The following is a 19,694-nucleotide window of genomic DNA, read 5'->3' as shown; positions in this document are numbered from 1 at the left end:
TAGTGTCTTAGTTTGGGCTGCTATAACAAAGTACCACAGATGGGGTGGCTTATAAACAATAGAAATTTATTGCTCACAGTTCTGGAGTCTGGAAGTCTGAGATCAATACGCCAGCATGGTCAGGTTCTGGGTTGTAGACTGCTGACTTCTCGTTGTATCCTCACGTGGTGGAAGAAGTGAGCTAGTTGTCTGGCCTCTTCTTATAAGCACACTAATTCCATTCATGAGAGCTTTACTCTCATGACCTAATTACCTCTGAAAGGCCCACCTCCTAATAACACCATGTTGGGGGTTAGGATTTCAATATATGAATTTGGGGTGGGGAGGACACAAACATTCAGACCCTAGCAGTTGGTATGTCCTCTGGCCTTTCATTTGGGCTGAAGGAGAGATATTGACAATGTGGTGTATGGAACTCCCCTTTAGAATTTTCTAGGTCTTTAATAACTTTTGTCTTCTTGTCTTTTTTATAATACAAGTTACATATTTTTGTGCCCCATCACAATTTAACCAAAATGTGACCAGTTTTAGTGTGTGTGGAAGATTCTTCAAGGCCACAGCTAGTGGAATCAATGAGCACAGTGATGTTAAACTCAAATGTGCCCGACACATTTGCTCACAAATGTGCCCCTCCGAGTCCATGGGGACAAGTGAGTGGACAGAGGTCTCGGGTGTTATTTTTCCCATCGGTAGCTTTAACAGTCGGAATCAGCCATCGTGCTTTCTTCCCAGACACGTTGGTGTCTTATTAGAAATGCGGTAAATACAATTTAAAGCAATTGAAAAGAAATCCAACAGACTCCAATCTAAAGAATGTCATTTCAGGAAAACAGCAGCAACTTACAATTTACTGCCCCTAAATTGGAAAATCAGTTTTAGAACATCATAAACTTTTAATTGCATGCAGCATGAAAACAGATTTAAAACAGAAAGGAGGGGAAAGAGAGCTCACATTTACTGAACACCTTCCATTATGGGCCAGGCACAGTCATATTATTTCATTTCATCCTCACAACAGCCAAATGAGACTGGAGTTATTTTCTCTGAGTTATAAATAAGGAAATTGAGGCTCAGCGAGGAAAAGCATCTTGCTGAAGGTCACAAGGTAGAAAGTTGCAGAGTTTGGATTTGAAATCAGGTCCTTTTAGCTCCAAAGCCTGTACTCTTTGAATGTGCTGTGAAATATACACATAGGAACATTTCCTTTCTTCCGCAAATTGATCCCACCAACTGCTGCTTGGGTGGCTCAAGAAAATGGTGGCCTGACGATGGCTGTTTTTGCTTCTGCACGTTTCAGATCCACTCATGGTACATGGAAAATTGTGCTCAACACCAGGAGAGAGAGAAAAAAGGCACGAGAAGGTTCAGCTAATTTCTTTCTAAATTGCCTTCTGGAAGATGTCGCTTCACCAGCTCTTCCAGGACATATTTGGAAAGTGGGTTTTAGTATGCCCCTCAACCTCCAGAACCTTGACCACCTTTCTAGATTTATCTCTGCCAATTACCTCTGACCCCCTACTTCCCACCCCCAGCTGGCAGTGTACTTGGTACTTGCTATTCCCTGACAAATCTTGTAAGTTTTGGCTGAAGCAGTTTCTTCTTTCTGGAATGTTCTTACCCTCCATACCCAGCTACTCTTTTCTCCAGGCAGCATTCATGCGGCCAACATTGTCAGTGGCCAGGCAGGGCAGTGCAATGCCAGATGTTAGATTTCTGTGGTCAGCAAGACAGTTCTAGAAGTACAGTTTGGCAAATTAGAAGACCAGTGTCTTCTTCTTCTATACCCTACAACCTCGTGTTTGAACATTTTGGGGGCCTGGGCCCAGTGTGTTGGTCTCCTCTGCACATGGTGAGTTCCTAGCACGGTTCCTTTTGCACCTACTGAGCTCAGCAGGTACTTTGCAAATAGCAGGCGTCTAGCGAACGTTTGCCCTAATTCCATGATTTGAGGGCACAAGAATGTTCTCCTTGAAGCCATCTACCCCTGCTCTGTGAAGTTCAGAGTTGAGAAGTTTCCAGAAAGTGTGGTCAACGTGGGCAATCAGTCAGGCTGAGTAAACAGCAAAAAACCTGTGTCCTTCGACACAGATTAGCGGGAGCTACACTTGGACTCTGCAGTTCATTTTGCCCATGAAGACAAACGAGGAAAGCCAAGGAAAGGCCAATTTGCAAAACAGTGCTTCCAAGGTATTTTATTTGCAACATGATTCTTTGTAAGAGGTGAGAAAAGGAGCAGGGTCCACTAACACATGACCTTCTCTCCCCTCGGCTGGCGCTCCCCACGGCACTGGACTGCGTCTCCAGGAGGCAGCGGGAACTCCCAATCCTTCGAGTGCGGTGTCAATTCAGCCCGGGTTCTGATAACCATAAGTGTGTTTGCCTCGAGGAAGCTCACACCACATGGCACACACAGCCGCGGAGTTGCACAGGCCTTATGAACCCAACTGACGCCTTAATGTGTTGTGTTAAATCACGTCCCACAGCTTCTTGTATCCGAGAGAAAGCTGCTGGGCCAGAGGGAGCTGCCACATTTCTTTCTTTTCATTCTCTTTTACCTTCTAATTAATTTTTCTAATTATTCCTTGATGTAATAAACCATTCAGAGTGTGCACCCTCTTAGGTTTTTCTCCTTCCAAATTATTAATATGTCCAGGGCTTTCCCAGGGAATTTTTCTGGGACCTGGCTGGCTGCTTTCCCCAGGAGAATGCAGTGGTTCTGGGCAATGGCTGTCTGTGTCACGTGCACAGAGAGCGTTCTGTGCCAGGCCACGACGGTGCTTCTCCTCCAGAAATGGCACAGAACGGAGCATGAGCCAGGAAACGGACCCCCCTCGCGCGAGGCTCTGTGGACCGAGCCAAGTCTAGAAGTCTCTGGCCCAGCCAGTGCACAGCTGAAAGCCTTAGCAGGAGCAGCTGGGACTGAAAGGGGAGGGGATGAGTTGTCGAGGGAGGGGGCAGCCAAAGGAGATGGAATCTCAAAGGGGTGTCCTCTCCAGAGCCAATGAGGCCCAGAAATGATCTTCTGACTTCAACTTGCTCTGCTCTGGGCTCCTCACGAATTCTGTAAGAACTGCTTGGAAAAAAATACCCAATTGATATACAAAGCTCTCCTTTTCATACCTAATACTATTAGTGGCTACAACTATTGAGTGTTTACTGCAGGCTAAGGACATACATACACCATCTCATTCAATCCTCATATCAGCGCAAAGAGGGAGGAAATAACCATGCTTGTGTACAGAGAAGAGGAGACAGGTGTTAAGTCCAGGCCACAGAGCTAGAAAGAAGGAAACTCGAGACTTGAACCTGGGTCTCCCTAACACCCAAGACAAGTCATCCTCCTGCTAGATACACAAAGCAGTTATGCCCTTGGGGCTCTAGGCTTGGTGATAAAATTCTAAGCTTAGTCTCAGGAAATGAAAGCTTTGGCTGTATTCATTGCCTAACCTAGAAAGGTGGTCGCAGTTAGAGCTAGATTGAACCGGAGTCCTCACTAAGGCAGTCTCGATATTTTGGCAGATTCACGCCCTTGATGAGATTGCTGTCTGCGATGAAAGTTGATTCAAGGTCTGGGGATCATTTTTCACACTTGATCCAGGTGTATTAGTGGGGAGTGTGTTGTGGGGACACCTGGCCAGCACTTAATTTGACCTAGTAACATAGAAGCAAGGAGCCCCTTAACCTGTACCCTGAGCCAGCCCTGCCCCCTGCAGGGACACGCCGATGTGTGCCTCATAAATTCAATCATTGTGTCTGTGAGCACCTTGGCTGGAGCTGGTTTTTTGAGATATCATGATGCTGTGCCATGCACCTGTGTAGTTGAGAACAGAATGTTCGCTGTGCAGGTGGAATAAAACCCCAGACCCTGGAAGGATTCAAGCACGATCTCCTTTTGTCAGCAAGAAAAGAGGAACACGCAGCCTGGAGTATCTGTGGAAGATAATTGAAAGAAACTCATGATTTTCTACTTTACATCCAAATCCTCTAATCCTTTGGCTAAAGGTTCACATACCCAGCGAGGTAACAGGCTTCATTGTGCTCCCCATCAGCCAAGGTTTTAATAGGATCCTTTAGCTTTCCCTCTCCTCTGCCTTTGACTTGGCCACAATTACGATAGGAACTATATGGCAGCATCACCTCCAAATAAAGCACTTGCTCGAAAGCCTCCTTTGAATGTTGCTCTCCTGTGTAAATCAGAAAGCCCCATGGAGATGAGTTTAACCCTTTCCACACCATGGCTGTGCCTCAGGTTCTAAAGAGCAGAGCTCGTCATTGGCAAAGGAAAGGTAGAAGATAAACCATGAAGTTAGCTCATCTATCCCAAAGGCTGGCTTCAGTGAAGCCTCACGTGGAGAAGAGAAAGCAAACAGAGGAGCAAATCTGCTGGGGACCTTTGTGGTGGTAGGAATTGTGCGCAAACTCTGCTTTCTAGGGGGCTTTCTGAAGATGCTGACTCAGGGCAGACAAAGGAAGGGGTCAGGGGCCTTCGTTCCTTGGGTGGTTCATCTCTACCTCCTTTTCTCCATCTGAGCAGAATGAAAGATGTAGCCCAGAGGATTGTCCACAATTTCACTTGAGAACTCAGAGCTAGAGAGTTGAATATTCACCAAGATCTACTTGTTGACAAAACCTGCCAGGGGTTTGCTTTCATCTCTGCAGATGGTCAGCCTCCTGTAATATCTTTTTGTGAACTCCCGTAGCAAGGACTTCACAGGAGGGCCTCACTGGCCCCAGTCATGAGCTCAGCCATGTGTTTGGTATATGAACTCAACAGTGTCGTTGCCATGGCCTTCTCTAACCATGTTTTTGGTTTCCACATTCAGTGCATTCTGCATTGACCAACACAATGCGTCCCTAAAGGAAGAGATGGCAGCCAACAAGGGCAGCTGTGGGATAATTCAGGCTGAGCTCAGGGAAGGGAAAGCTTGGTCCAACACCTGGTTCTCTGAACTCATCTTTTCAGAAAAAGATTTGTCTAGAAATAGTGGGTGCCTCCTTCTTGTCTTTCCCCTTGAGCTGTCCAGCTTTCAAAGCAAATTGTGAAACATTTGAGAAAAGCCTTATCTGGCTTTGAGACCAGTTCCCCCTCCACCCACCTTAGCAGCTCATCCTTAATTAAGTACATGTTAAATACCCCCACGCTGTTCCACAGAAGGTGACAAATTGTCCCCATTTGCCTGGGAGTCTCTTGCCTGGGAAACCTCCCAGTCCTGGGCCAACTGGGATGATGGGTCATCCTAGCTGGAAACACAGCAAAGATCCCTTGGCTGATTTGTGTTAGCGACCTGTGGCTCATATAGGAGTGACCCCATTTAGGAGGCTGTGTGGTCAAGCAGACAAAACACTTACAAGGGAAGGTAGGGAGTCTTGTGATGCTGTCAAGTTGCTTCTTCACCTTAGGTCAATCAATTACTTTTCCTGTGTTTCAATTCTTTTTTCAATCTGTACGGTGGGAATAATACCTATTTGCCCAATTCCTAGGATGCCCTGAGAATTAAATTACATAGTAGCTGCAAAATAATTTGGCTTCATTGGAGTTGGGTACTGTCTGCACCCGAGTGGAATGATTGTGTAGCTCTTAACGGCCTCCATCTTCTGGCCAAGCTGCCTTGGGACAAGAACAGTAGTGTAGGTCCCGGTTTCTAGCGTATGGCAGCATTAGGATGCGGCCATGAGGCTAAAGAGAGGTTGTAATCAGAACATACGATGACTGCATGGAAATGCTGCAAGGTCATTGACGTCCAGCAGTCCGAGTTCTCCACTCAGCAAAAATATCGCGGGATTTCAGGGAGTGTTGACAAGCAAGAAAGAACAAAGCTCTGACTAGCAGAAGTTTTATTATAATTATTATCACAAAAGATCTGGATTAAATTGCCATTCCCGACTCTCCAAAGTTCATTTACTTGACACCTTGAATCAGAAAGTCTGGAACAGATGAACATACACCTGAGTGAAAGAGAGTGCCTCAGTCTTGCCGTCTGTCTGTCTGTCTGTCTCTCTCTCTCACACACACACACACCCCCGTCTAAGAAAGAAGGCTAATAAGCCCACTCATGTTCCCTCCCCTCCTGGATCCCCTAGGACGTGGCCCTATTTCTGCTCCTCCATGTGCATAGTCATGATGACCTTTTCATTCCTTGACTATGCCTGGCTTGCTCCTGCCTCGGGGCCTCTACTCTGCCTCTTCCCTCTGCCTGGAATATTCTTCCCCTAGATCTTTCCATGGCTGGCTCCTTCTTGTCTTTCAAGTCTCAGCTAAAATCTCACCTCTGTGGAGAGACCTTTCCTGACCACCCCATCTAGGGTACCCTCATCTTCCACTACTTTCTTTCACATAGGATTTTATTTATCAAACCACTTATTCCTCTGTGACGTTTCTGTTTGCTTATTTTTGGACTTCTTCCTATGGCAGAGGCAGACAGGTGTCTCCTGCTATCCATTCTTTCCTTCTTCCCTAGTAGCACAGCCCGAAATTATAGCCAGGAATGTGGTCACCCAGAACAAGACCACATATCCCAGCCTCCCCGCCAGTGACGTGTAGCCACATTACTCAGTTCTGGCCCATCGAAAGTAAGTAGAAGTGTCTTTAGAAGGGGGAGGAGTACTCATTCTATCCCCTTTCCTTCTTCCTGTCAGCTGGGATGTGAACGTGATTGCTAGGACTTAGGCAGCTATGTTGGGTCGGAGGTGAAAGCCTTATGCCAAGGATACCTGAGCACCAAGAAAATAGGATCCTAGGTCTTTGATGACATTATGAGATCATGTGGCCCTACCAGCCCTGGATCACGTCCCCCTGGACTTCTTTTATGTGAGAGAGAAATTAGGTTCTACCTTGCTTAAGCTTTTGTTATTGTTGGTTCTTCTGTCATTTGCAGCTAAACTGACTCCTAACTAGTGCCAATTCCTGCCCCCCACCCCTCACCTGACGGAATAGAAGCTCTATAAAAGTACGGATCCTGCCTGTCTTGTTCAATGCCGTGTCTCCAGCACTGGAATGATGCCTGCACACAGTAGTCATTTGGTAAATGCTTATTCAACGAATAGCTTGCTCGTCTCTCTTCTTATTTAATTTCCTCCCTCTACTGGCTCTTTCCCTCTCTGCATTGCACTATTTTAATTCTCTTTTGACCTTCCTCAAATCTTCTCCTCTCTGTGGCCCTGAAATGTAGGCATTTCCCAAGTCTATGTCCTTGGCTGAGAAGTACTAGATATTTCCGTGATGATGTTTGCATTCTCACAGACTGTTTCAAGTGAACCTGCCCTTACCACAGCCCAACCACGGCCATGTGTAGTGACTCACGCTCCTGTCTCAATCCTGACTGGGCCAGGGGTTATCATGTGACCCAGATGCAGCCAATCCATAGGCTTGTCAGGAGCCAATGTCATTTCCTGGTATGACAGAATGAACTACGCGAATGAGATTCCCTCTATCAAGAATATGTTTTCTTTTTCATTTTAAATTTAATTTATATGAAAAATATTAATAAACCTGTAAAAGAAAAGTTAAAATTTTTTAATTAAAATTAAAATCTAAAATTTTACCACTTTTATAAAACATTATATGCAGAGGTGAAATTCCTGCTCCTTTTCCTTCCCATGCCTGCCAAAGAAATCTTATCCTCTTGAGATAACCAGTATTAGCAGTTATGTGCATATTTTCCCTGACTTTTTCTATTGTTAAATAGGCATTTATATATACACATGTATGTGTATCCCCCATGTATATAATATATATAGGCTTATCCTCTGCATATTGATCTACAGCACAGAATCTCTCCAGGCCAAGAAACGCAGATTTATCAGGGACTGATCAATATTCCTTGAATGGGTGTCCCATCATGTATTCCATAGTTCCCCATTGATGCAACATGCAGGATGTTGCAATGAGCAACCTTAGGTATATAGATTTCCACACTTGTAAGACAGTTACTGAGAAGAGGGGTTGCTGACTCAAAGAGTATGCATTTAAAAATTTTTAATAAATCTTGTCAAGTTAATCTCCAAAATGGTTATACCAAGTTTACACTCCTACCCACGTATATGAAAATTCCTATTCTCTCATACTCTCTTTAGCACTGGCTATTATCATTCTTTTTAATTTTCGTCAATTAGCTAATAAAAGAATCGTATCTCCTGACATTTTTATTTGTACTTTCTCGTATACTGGTAAAGGTGTCTTCAGAGAATCAGGCGCCGAGCTGGAGTTGAAGGGATGTGTGGAGCAAAGCCCAGAGGTGTAAACTGCGTTTTGAAGGGGAAGCCAGAGTTGAGGCCAAGAAGGGTTGTGTCGAAGTGAGGTTCTGAGTCAGCAGAAGCGATGGAAAGAGGAGAGACCTAAAGAGGGGAGGGAAAGAATGTCAGAGACAGGGCAAGCAGCGGGGCAGACAGAGGATGTGGAGGCACGCGGGTGATGGAGCAGGAGGCAGGCCACACACACACCAGCTCTGCGGCTCTGGTGATGCCTCGGATGCCTAGGAGCCTTCCCTCCCCCTCGTGCTTGTCCTGGTCGTCCTTGCTTTACTATGACCACTGTTCTATTGGCTTTTCCTAGATATCCGCATTATTTTCATGAGGAAAGCCACTGTCCTCCCACCCTCCCTCTGCTCTCCTCCGTGGGGCTCTGAGACATGTTTCTTCCTTGTCAACGCCACTCAGCCCCGATGCCGCCCACATGAGCATCTTCCATCCCAGCCTTGCTCCTCGTCTCCTGCTTCACATTTCTCTCAGCTGGCAGGCCACCTTCAACACAGTATCCGGCTGGCACTTCAAGTCCAATGTGTCCAAACCAAGCCAGCTCTCCAACTACGCCCCAAATGGAATCCCCTAGATTGTCCTATTTCTTTGGATCCTTCTCACCATACTCCTGGTCACAAAGACTTGAAACTGTAAAGACATTTTTTAAATGTTATCAATTCTTAAATCTGCTCTCATTTATTATTTTTAATTGTGGTTGAAATATATATCATATAACATTACCATCTTAACCATTGTTAACTGTATAGTTCTGTAGCGTTAAGTACATTCACATTGTTGTTCAACCATAACCACCATCCATCTCCAGAACTCTTTTCATCTTGCAAAACTAAAACTCTATACCCATTAAACAACAACGCCCCATTCCTCCTGTGAAGGCTTATTTGACCCCCAGCCACTCTGTCCACTCATCTGAAGGGTGAAGGTCAAGATCATCTGTATGTCTGCAGGACCTGGTACAGTACCTGCCAGATGCAAATAAGTCAAGAAAAGTTAGATGAGTGAATGTCCTACTTATTTCACCCACGTGATGCCCAATAATTGCTATTTATCCAGTGGCTAGAACGCTATGCAGCTTACTTTTACTTCTCAGAACCACCATCTGCTGGTGTTTGTTCTGCTGATGAGGAAACAGAGGCCCAGAGGTTAAGTGACAGCCTGGGTAACACAACCTGTAAAAGCCAGGCCAGGTGAGTGTGACAGAAGCCCCATCTTAACCACCAGACCCACGGCTTCTCTCTCGTCCATGTCCTCCCTTGTTCCCACCCCACAGGCACCACCCACGTTCATGCCCTCTCTTCCAGCTGGTAGCACTGGGCTTGTGCTGCTCTAACTGCCCTCTCCCCTCCAGCCCTCCCACTCTCTGATCCTTTCTCTGCTCGCTGCTGCTGGGTCAGAATTGCTCAGTCACAGCTCTGCCCATGGCACCCCCTACTCGACTTCCCCACGTTTCTACAGATGTGCCTGTGTATACACATACTCCCAGAATGAAGTTCAAGCTCACAGCCTGGAGTTTTAATCCTCCCACCCGTGCCTCCAACTGCCTTCCCAGCTGCCGCCTCTTCCCTGTTGTCACGGCCACACTCTGACTTGTGTTTCTTGCCTCTGGACCTTTGCTTTTCCTACTTCTTTTGTCCCAGACATTCTTCTCCACTCTACCACCAAGAACTGTGTCCATTTTTTTTTTAGGAAGATTGGCCGTGAGCTAACATCTGTTGTCAGTCTTCCTCTTTTTGCTGAGGAAGATTGGCCCTGAGCTAACGTCTGTGCCCATCTTCCTCTATTTTGTGTGTGGGACGCTGCCACAGCATGGCTTGATGTGTGGTGCTTAGGTCTGTGCCCGTCATCTGAACCCATGAACCCTGGGCCGCTGAAGTGGAGTATGCAAACTTAAGCACTACGCCACTGGGCCAGCCCTCGAACTGTGTCCATTTTTGTTCACCATTGCCTCCCCAGGACCTAGCACAGTGCCTGACATGTAGTAGCTGCTCAATAAATTTTTACTAAACAAGCAAGAGAATAAATGCTGCAATTCTTCCTGTCATTTAAGGTTGCATCTCAGGTGCCACCTCTGTCAGGAAACCTTCCTCCATACCCTCCACAGGACTGGGATGGCTTTCTTTGCACTTCATTTATTCCTACCTTTTCACATGCCAGAGTCTGAACTACATTACATCTTTTGGCTACTTGTTTTAGTCTGTCAATTAGATTGTAAGCTCCTTGAGACAGAAATACTGTCTCTATTTTGAAACATTTGTATACCTCTCCCCACACAGGCTCATACATGAACACACACACACACACACGCACCACAGACACAAACGCGATGCCAAGCACCTGCCTTATGCATACAGTGGTGTCACTCAGCATGTGTGAGTTGATCTGAACTGAACCAGCCAATGTCATCTCTCCTACCTTCTTTTCTTTCTGCAGGCACTGGGACTTCGTCCCTCCTCTCCACCCATTTCTGCTCTGGCCCCCATTTCTCCATCATGTGCCCACTGCAGCATTGCCAACTGGCCTCTGTGGGCAGGAGGAGGATGTATGGTGGCTATCGTGCTATCAGCTTTCCCCATACAGCACGACAGGTAGAGGATGAAAATGGATCCTCCTAAGAACCTTAAATTTATATGTCAGAGAGGGACGCCAGGCCAGGAATGGTGACAGGGATGTCCAATACAAACCTGACAGCCTCTGGAATAACAAAAACAATAAGCATTTAGGGTGATCTCCTGAGGTTCCAGCCACTGGTTAAGCACTTTGTGTCCTCCCATGTAAACCTCCATCAACCTGGTGAGATGACTGTCATTATCTCCAGTGTACAGCTGAGGAGTGAGACAGAGAGCTTAAGAAACTTGCCTAAGAGCACACAGCTGGTAAGTGGCAGCATCTGTATTCAAACCCAGGACCTGTGCACTTAGGTTCTACTCTCTACCCTCTCCCCAAAAGAATCTAGACAATTGGCAGAGGACATAAACTTGGAAACATCTCATCCTGACTGTTTGGTACAAATGAGGAACCCCAAACCCAGACAGGGAGAGTCACTTTACCAAGGCCACATAACTCATCTTGGTAGAGCAGCTACCAAACCCCAGGTTTCCTGATTCCCAGCTCCATGCCCTTTCCATTGTCCTGTACACCCAAGGGCAGGGCCCACTTGCTTCTGGAATGTTCCTCCCGTTCTTCTTTAATGAGCACTCATTGAGGGGTTTTAATGACAAAATTCATTTGAGAGAAGTGTTGATTTTTTTTCTCTAAAGCAAGACAAAATACACATTTTGGGGAGAAGTTCAGGGCAGCAGTTTGAGATGAAGAGAGAGCGGAGCGAAAGGATCAGGATCGAGAGTGGTGGAGGGGTAGGCAGCCACAGATGCCCCCAAAGGGAGGCATCTCTTCTTCCTCAGAAGAAGAGAGATGGTCAACCAAGGGCTTTGGATGGGAGAGAAGCTAAAGAGAAGCAATTCTCCGAATTTTAGGGGTGATGGGTAGTTGATTGGGACCGTGGTCATTATGGTCAAAGTAGAGATGAAGGGGGCTCATGGGCGTAGATTTGGGGCTCTTATGACTCAGGTGTTGCAGTTTCTCAGCAGGTGGCCAGTGCAGTGGGAGAAATGGAGTCTGTGCGGCCCAGACTGGGGTTCCAATTTCAACTTCACATCTGTGACTTTGGGCAAATCACGTCACCGTCTTTAAGATCTCTAACTCTTTATAGAGATGTTGCAGGGAGTGAAAGAGATAATAGAGGTGAAGTCATCATCCATCAGAGGAGGATCACATTTAAGAGCACCTGTGGGAATGCTCCTCTACTCTCAGGGAAGAGGAGCTGGACCATATCTGTGAGTCAGGGCTGGGAGCCATGCATCCATCTCCTCCAGCCACCATGACCCTACCTCATGCCTGATTTGCCTCCTTGATCCTATTCCTTCATCTGGCTCCCAGATGTCTCTGCTTCCTTAGGTTCTGTACCCCTCAACCCTGTTCTCAGCTAGCACTGCTCTCTTCCCCAGAGAGCTCATTCCCACACCACCCAAACACCTTGCCCCAAACTATCCTAGCTTTCCCTATCTCCATGCCGTCTACCACCTTGAAGGACATTCCTCCCAAGGAGACTTTTATTGAGTGCTAGGTATTATTGATTTGCTGGATATTTTTGTACGCATTTTCCTGTAGAGTTCTCACTACAACCATGAGAGACTGGCATTACATTCCCATTTTGTACACGAAAAAAAAATGCCCCAATTTACCCAGTGCTGGGAATAGGTCATTTATTCATTTGTTCTTTCAACACGTGTTTAATGAGTACCTTCAGTTTGCAGGGCTATGTGAGGAACTCAACACAATGATGGACCTGGGTTTTTTTTTTTTTTAACTCCAAGCCTGGTGCTTTATCTGTCATCTCCAGCTTCAATCTCAAATATTCGTTTATCTATGAATACCTCTCTGCTGAATCACTATGTAATTTACACCTGGTCTATGACATCTAGTCCAGTCTGCCTTATATTGTACAGGCAGCCTATATCTAGTTCTCCCATTAGATTGCGAGATATTTGAGGACAGGAACTGTTTTCATCTTTGTGTCTCCAAACTGACCTGAGGGTCGGTCCCTCAATAAATGAGCATTGTGTGAAGTTGAGCTGTGTCGCTGGATAGATTCTTCCTGGGGAAGCCAGACACTGAAATCATGCCCTGGCTTCTCTAGGGGCATTTCAAAGTTGAACATTGCATTTGCAACAACTCCTTTCTTTGAGGCACTTAGAGCACTTTCTAGATCGTAGGTAATTAATCCATGGAACACCTTGGGAGCAAGAACGCAAGCAAGAAATATTGCCTTCCTTCAACTGATGGAGAAATCAAGCACAGAACAGTCAAATGCCTTTCCTGATGCGATATAGGAAGTCAGCTAAGGACCCAAGGAGGCTCATTCTCATCCTCCTGGCTCAGAATTTTGTCCTAACAGCTCTACTGGGGTGGGGACTGCCACACCAGCCAGCCATGGATCCTGGATACAGAACTACAACTTAGATTTCCCAAGGACTGAAACATTTATTTTATCTGATGTTCAAACCAAAAAGTCTGGGTTAAAAAATACTTAAAAATAAATAATCATACTCATCACTTTCAGGTTAACCTAAGGTTAAAATTTTCAGGCCAGCCTGGTGGCGTAGTGGTTAAGTTCGTGCGCTGCACTTAGGCAGCCCGGGGTTCGTGGGTTCAGATCCCTGGCCCGGAACTACACATTGCCCATCAAGCCATGCTGTGGCAGCATCCCATATACAAAATAGAGGAAGACTGGCACAGATGTTGGCTCAGGGCCAATCTTCCTCACCAAAAAAAAAAAATTTTCATTCATTCTTTCAGGACAGTAATATGTGCCAGGGACATAGTAGGTGCTTACTAAGTAGTTGCTGGATAAAGGAAATTCTTTTTTCATTTATTTGACTTTGATGAGATCAGCTGGAGTCCTGTTTTAATGACAAGGTAAGCCTAATTGAAAAAGATCAGATGAGTGTTTTCATGTCAATGACAATGAGGGTAATGATAATAAATCCTGACCTTGTGCCTGTGAAGCCAAACCTCCTGCCACGCGTCACATAAGTCATAGGTGCTGAGTTTTGTTTTCCTGATGAGGATGATTTCTTTTACCTTTATCTCTTAAATGACTCTCCTTTTTGATTAGCCCATTACTCTGTCAGGAGGCCACCTAGAATTAAGAGTATAATTGTGGCCATGGATTAGTATGAAATGAATCAATTCATTAATTCATAATTCAGCCATGCTCTGTTAGTACAGGGTTCAGTTTGACCAATGAGCACTGACCATTTTTCTAAAAAACTCACAAGTCTTATTTGAAACCTTTCCCTAAGTTACATTTTTAAGACTAATTTGCATGATCAATAAAACACATAATTTTCTAAACCAAGGCAAGCTTTGGTCTAGCCTGTATTTAAGCATATGAACTTTAGAATCAGTTAGTTGACAACCACATAGTGACTTGTTGAGATTTTGGTTGGAATTGAGTTTAATCTATAGATCAGTTGGGAAGAACTTAAACCTTGATAATATTGACTTTCCTACCTATGAACATAGAATATCTCTCCATCTATTTAGACCTTCTTTAATTTCTTTCATCGGAGATTTCTTCATATAGATCTTACACGTATCTTGTTAGATTTATGCCTAAGTACTTCCCTTTTTGGTGCTAATGTAAACCAAATCAGTTTTTAAAAAATAAGTTGAACTGAGTTGTCATTTCTTTTTAAACAACTTGGCTGTTTCTTCTACTAATTTTGCAAATTAAACCAAATTGGTTTGGAGAAGTGGAAATACATTCAAGTTATCAGCTCTTCTTATTTATATCTAATGATTCTGTTCATATAGAATAATTACCAACTACCCTCTAATTTTGATTACTTGCATGCTCATGAGATCAGAGGCTCCCAAAATTGAATAGAATAGAGGTTGAATTAAAATTTTCACTTATTATCAAAAATAAAATGCATTGTTCAGGCCAGACTGTTTCACTGGGTACTGGATCCCATATCTTCCACTGATGGAATTCAGACAAAGAATGAGGAAATGCTTATTTCTTCTTGGTGGACTCTTCCCTTCCTAGCCAAGTAAAGGCCTTGAATCTTAGAATGGAAAACTCGTCTGTGTGCCTCAAATTTCTGTATTTCATTTGAAATTAAGATAATGGCCAGCTATCTTAATTGGAAATTAAGAAAGTGTCCAGCCACATATCTCAGACTCAATTCCTCTACCTAGTGACTGGAGAGTCCCTATTCTCATACCTCAATGCTTAAATGCTATGGACCTAGGAAGCCTATGTGCTGAGACCCCCTAACCCACCTGCTGTGGACCAGACACAGTATGACTTCAATCAGAGAAACATCTTCCAGGTTTTGGGAGGCACATTTTCATGCTTTGATTCATTATGGGTAGATTTTTTTAAATAAGCTATCTGAAGCACTCTCCTCCAGAATGTACCATTTGAAATAACAGTAGATTTAAGAAATAAGTCCCCAGGAATAGCCCTGTCTAGACTCAGATGTCCACTATGCTTTTCCACCTGGCAGGTACTCAGCTCTCCAGGTAACAAGATGACCTGGAGCAACTCTCTCTTTTCCATTAGTACCACCTCTCGTGAGGCCAGTCTCCCTCTCTTAACTCTTGGTTCCAGGAGGGTCCTGCCAGCTTTGCTTCAGTGCTCCCTGAGGAGGTAGCCTTGAGAATCACCAGTGCTGCGCTTCATATGTACCCACGGGCTCATTTGCTCAAGCTTTCAACCTTGCAGGCCATTTAACACATGGGCCATGAAACCTGACGACCCACCTCTGGGTTTCAGGTGTCAACCTGGACTCGTCCTCTTACCAGGGCCTTCTCCCCTGAAATTCCCTCTCTCCAGGACTAAAGCAGCTCCTTGAGGCAGCAAGCTCAAAACTCCTCATCTCAAGGGTCTGGCCTGAAAACCATTGCCCATCCTAACATCTCACTCCATAAATCAGGACTAATAAATGCCAGCCCACAAGGCTGACAGTTTGGGTAATACCAGGGGAAAGTGTTTGGAGTTCTTCAGAGGACAAAGGATATTTAGGGGCTAAACTCTATTACAGTCAATGGAATAAGAACACAGTTTTTAAATTGCAAGTTCTGGTGACAGTTTCTCCAGTGAAACTATGTGTCCGAGGACATGAATTTCCATTTTCAGGTCAAACATGCCCACGCTGTTCTGCAACAGTTTATGGCAGCCTTCTGATGTCAGTTCTGTGATTTGAGTTTATTAGTTTCTGGTATTGGGTCCTGTATTTTGAGCGATTCCTATAAAATGTATTTGGGAGTTATTATTTTCCTTTAAAGAATGTGATATTAAAACGAGTTTTTAATAAAGTGTTTTTGAAAAGGCAACAGGATGAAAAAAAGCTGGGCAAAAATTCAGGCTAGTAATGAACTGAATATGTCTCTAATTATATTGAATTTACAAGTAATAGAATGAGGCAGGGTTAGCAATTACTTTTGAGTGATATTGCGTGCCTGAAGGAACAGAAAGCTCCCTTAAAGTTAGAGAAAATGAATAAAAGTGCTGTATCATTACATTTGGTTTTAAATATCTTTCACTCTGGACTTTCAAAGGTCTAATCAGTTCAAAAACAGATTCTCCAATAAACATTTTGTAGAAATTGATGGTTTTCTCAAACCTAAGTTTGGTTTTGATTTTTTTTCTTTATAAAGCCTTGAGTATGGACATCTCTTTACCATGTAGCCCTAATGCCCATGAATTTTCATGGTGCTACCCCAAAGTAAGATTTAGAAAGTGATTAGAAAGTGCTCAATAGAATTCCTACACAGCAGGCTGAAAACTTAAGAGTTAAACAGGTCTGAGTTCTTCAATAAAACAATTTAATCGGATGTATAAATAATTCATTTGATGCCCATAGAACTGCCTCAGCATCATTTGTCTTTAATAAGCCAAATTCACAAATAAATAGGGTGCTGGCTGGCACTGAGGTTCTTGTCTCTCACGGTACGACTCTGAATCGAACCCCATCTTGACCAGAGGAATCATCCATCATTTGAGCAGAGTGCTCAAAGGATAACAGCCTGGGGTAGGGAAGCCCTAGGCTGTTACAGGGTTTGCACTCCCAAATCACGCCATTCATTCTCACAGTCACAGTAACCTCAGGTCTAGTGTCTGCAAGTGAAGACTGACGTGCTGGGTCGCAGGACAATGATGAGCCAGGACTCCTGAGACCTCTGGCTCCCTACTTCAAGGGACTTCTTGTTCTCTGTTGCAGAAATGCACACTTTGTTGTCTGGAGAGTTTTGTATTTCATCCCCACAACACCATACCAGGTAAGTATTATTATACTATCCCTGTTTTGTGCACAAGGAAACCAGGATTTAGAAAGCTTTAGCATCTTGTACAATGTTCTACTGCTAGCCAGTGGCAGCGCCAGACTTCAATTTAGACAGTCTGGTTCCTTAACTGTTAGACTATGTGGGCATATTCTAACGGAGTCTTCTAAGATACCCAAGCCTTATAGAGGTATTCTGAAAAGACAATGGGCACGGATATCAAATAGCTTTGTAGGGAAACTGAGGTGCAGAGAATTCAATGACTTACTAGGATCACAAACATATCAAGTTAAGGACAGATCGCAGGTTGCTTCAGAGAGCCTGCCTCCGAGTTGGAACTGCTGCTTCTCACGTGTGGGGCTTGTATGTGACATTCACACCAGTGGCCTGGCCAGAGCCAGGGACCACAGTGGAGGTTCCTTCTTGGCTCTGCCCCCAAGCACTTCCCTCCTGGGATTGGGCCTCACTTTCCTCATGTGTCATACAGAGAGAGATAGATTTTTAAATCTTTTGCATTCAATTTCATCACTAAAATTCTACAGCCTCCAGGCAAGAAGGATACTCCATTATGGAGTCAATCACACCTCACTTTTCTGGAATGCAGAGCTACAGTGCTATGACCCTAGTAGAAAACTTAGAGTGATGACACTAGCCTGTCTCCCTCCCCATGTTACCTGCTGATTGGCAAACATGACCTCCTCTTCCCCTCCTCCCTGCTCCCAATGATAAAGGGACTTTGGGAGGCTTAAACTAAAGTAATATGGCTTTTCTCTAACTGCTCACTACCATCTTGGGCGAAATTTGTGCTTATGTGTGAATGGCTCTATACTCCTTTATCCTTCCCTGGAGCCATTTCATCCACCGGATTATGACTCCTTGAAGCAGGAAGCGAGATTTTACCTTTAATGTCCTAGAAAATCGCCATAAGATATGTCACAAGGATGAAACAAAGTCATTTTTACCTGAGGCTTTGATAACCCTTTTAGTCAGATGCTTTTGCATGAAGTGTAATCCTGGGTGAATTTACTCTGCCAGGAGTTAATGCATTTAGCAACAACGCATTATGGCAAATGCCACTGCCTGTCAGTTGTTTAACATCAGGATCATAAAGAACCTGTCTGGTCTGCTCCAAGTCTCCTTTATCTTTCATCTCCTCCCTGCAGATTGGCACTTGCTTCTGTTTTATTCAATCCTCGGATAAAAGGCCAGAGGATTGCTTCATGATTTGGACTTCTGTGTAGAACGACGTTAGCTTTGCGAACCCGAAGACATTCATTTTTCTTCCTTAGCAAAACCCAACATAATTTGTATTCTGATTTCAAAGACACCACTGTAGGTGACCTTTAAGAGGATCGCTTGAAATAACTGACAATCTAGGCAGCAGATCTCCATATCTGCAGGGTCATTGTCTTTTGATCTACTCAGTGTTCTGCCTTCTAATCTTTATATGCCTCCAAATAGTTTTATTACATGTCCTCACTCTTATCATCATCAGCATTCGGACGCCTGGTTTCTTTACTTTATCTGTTAAGCAGAAGTATATTTAGTGTTCAAAGGGATACATCTTAAAAAAAGAAGAAAAAGGTGAACTCTTTGATATATTACAAGTCTTTCACAGCATGAAATAACTATTGCCTATTATTTTACTCCTGACGTTTTTATTTTTAAGGGAATTTCACTTGATTTGTGGTGCTGACACCTCTGATATGTTGTTTCCAGTGACCTTACATCCAAAATCAGTAGCGTGTGACGTTTGATGGCCCAGATAAAAAACATTAATGGTGGAAGAGAGGGTTTATTTTCCTGGTCATAAATTAAGTTTAAATAACTCTGAATTTATTTTAAACTCTCCAGTACTTTTTACTGTCCAGGCAATAAATGTATTTATTAGTGGGGGCCTACCTGGGTTTCCTACACAGAGCCCTTTGCTTGGCTGCTTTGAATCTTTTCTTTCTCCCTCATGGAAAACACATCTTACCTATAAACGCTGATTTGCACAAATTGTTCTCTAATTTCTACCAATAGGGATCAGAGAAAGGGCTGCTTATCAGAGAAGTAAACCAACGGTTTTTTGTTGTCAATCAGGTTAAGAAAAGTGGGAGTCATAAAATATTCACTGATGAGGGTAATCCAGTCCTGAATGACTTCTGTTTTGGAATTAGAAGTAGAGACACAGGCACAAGCAGCCATGTCCTCATCCCTCTGTAGCCCTGTGTGAAAGGTTTGCGCTACATCCTGATTTAATTTTCACAGAAGTAGAAGCCCATTTCCCCATTTTGATCTTTATAACTTTCCATCTTTGTGTGTATATCTTTTGGTACTCATTCATTAGATGCATCATAAAATTGTATTGAGAATTTCTCAGTTAAAAAAATTATGATTTAAAAATTTTTACCTATATGTTTGAAAATTGCCTTATATATATTTTTATTGAGATGTAGTTCACATACCATAAAATTCGCCATTTTAAAGTGCACAATTCAGTGGTTTTTAGTATTCACGAGGTTGTGCAACAATCACCATAATCTAAGTCCAGAACATTTTCATCACCCGAAAAAGAAGCCCCCCCCACCTGTTAGCAGTCACTC

The sequence above is a fragment of the Diceros bicornis genome, chromosome 3 (genome assembly GCF_020826845.1).
Source record: "Diceros bicornis minor isolate mBicDic1 chromosome 3, mDicBic1.mat.cur, whole genome shotgun sequence".
In the NCBI taxonomy this organism is placed as follows: Eukaryota; Metazoa; Chordata; class Mammalia; order Perissodactyla; family Rhinocerotidae; genus Diceros; species Diceros bicornis.
The sequence above is the reverse complement of the archived record's forward strand: the minus strand, read 5'-3'. Positions refer to the sequence as shown.